This window comes from Schistocerca cancellata, chromosome 1, assembly GCF_023864275.1.
Source record: "Schistocerca cancellata isolate TAMUIC-IGC-003103 chromosome 1, iqSchCanc2.1, whole genome shotgun sequence".
NCBI lineage: Eukaryota > Metazoa > Arthropoda > Insecta > Orthoptera > Acrididae > Schistocerca > Schistocerca cancellata.
In genome coordinates, this window is record NC_064626.1 from 475,639,543 (window position 1) to 475,641,252 (window position 1,710).

Consider the following 1,710-nt stretch of genomic DNA (forward strand, 5'->3'; position numbering starts at 1 on the left):
TATACGTCCAAGCTACAGCTGCTTGTTTCTCAGTGCACCACGGCTGCCTGCAAGGTCTGTCACGGGGAGTCGGCAACCGGAAGCAATGGAATAGCTCAGCCTTTGATGTGTACAAAAAAATGCGCCTATCTATCTGATCTTGCCCACAATCTTGCTGGTGAAGTGATCAGTGGGCTGGGTGAGTGCGACAGATGCGGACGTATGTGGTGTTGTGTGAGAGAAGATTAAAAATGGTGGACGTTTGCTCTTGACGTATTGATAACATCCAAATTCCTGGCGCTCCAATCATCTCCGGATGCCCTCCACGGCCGGGGGTGGTGCACTTTGGCATGCAAGCGCGTCCACGACTCTGGCTGTGGCCATGGGTGTAGTTTATCCAGTCCCTGAACGTTGGTGATGGCGGCATCTGAAGGGTCTGACGCACTTTTTTTGGACGTCTGGGAGGCGAGTGCACGGGATGTGCGAGTGTTTTCAGCTGACTTCGCATCTAGCCAGGACAGGTTATTGCTACAGACTGGATCGTGGTTTAAGTGTGTCGTGTTTAGCGCTTCTCAATACATCACAGTGGACACTGTCTTGCAGTGGTATTTGCTGTTTTTATTCAATCATGTCGTAGAACCTTCCTCCTTCCTTCCGAATGCAGCTGAGAGAATCAATTTAGGAAGTCTTTAGTTCTTCTAAAAATCCAATCAACGACGTCAAATTCCGGATTGATTAATTTATTGTTTCCGATAGTTGTATTGCGTGCACACATGCCTTCGGGTGTGGGTGTGTCTATCTCAGCCAGCGCGGATGGAGCTCCCTGCAGTCGGTTGTGCATGCTTTGTTATCTCGCGTTTTTGGAATCATCAGGATTTTTTTTCACCAGATATATTTAGTGGAAACGTGGTGAAAGAGGGCACGCACAAGATCCCAGATATATTTGACCTTAGATCTGTTTGTGACGAAAATTTCATTACTCGATTTGCACAATGTTTGCTTGTGATACTCAAACGTGAAAATATGTTTTTATTATGAAGAAGGAACATTTTGAGGTGAAAGTGAGTGTTTTAAGCGATCTATTTGACTCCTGTAAATTGCTAAATAATTAATTTGACTGGGCAGTGCAAATTGATTATTTCACTCTATTTCTGATATCGATATTGCGTCAGTTTTCCCTTTGTCTTCAGCATCACCCAATAGCAATAGAGTATTCTGAGGACGGATGAAAAGCACCATCAACGTGTTTGGATACGTTGGTTCACACAGACAAGCAGGGAGTGGCTTCTTGAGACCGAAAGAGACAGGAAGCGAGTCTGGAATTAGCCGATCAACATAATGCCGCCACTTGATGCTCTGTTAGGGGGCCGCGAGATCATAGGCGGTCGATATCCGGTCCGTGGTCAGTGGTATTTAGTAACGTGACATGTAATTAAGACACTGGGCAGTTTTGTCCTTCGTGGCGGCGCCCTGACTACAGACACACACGCAGGAGTCCCCAAATGGTGGGTACTATATCACACTTCACTCCATTCCCTCGTGATTACAGTTATTATGTCATGGGGAGCAAAGTGGGCGGTGCAATCATGATGTCTATCTAACTGTGGGTACTCCATCTACCACAAACTGATAAAAAAAAGTATATCTATCAATGTATTATTGACTTTTATTTGAATTTCGTGTCGTGAGCATCTACTTCTCCTGAACATAGTGAGTATTTTTCCTACCAAT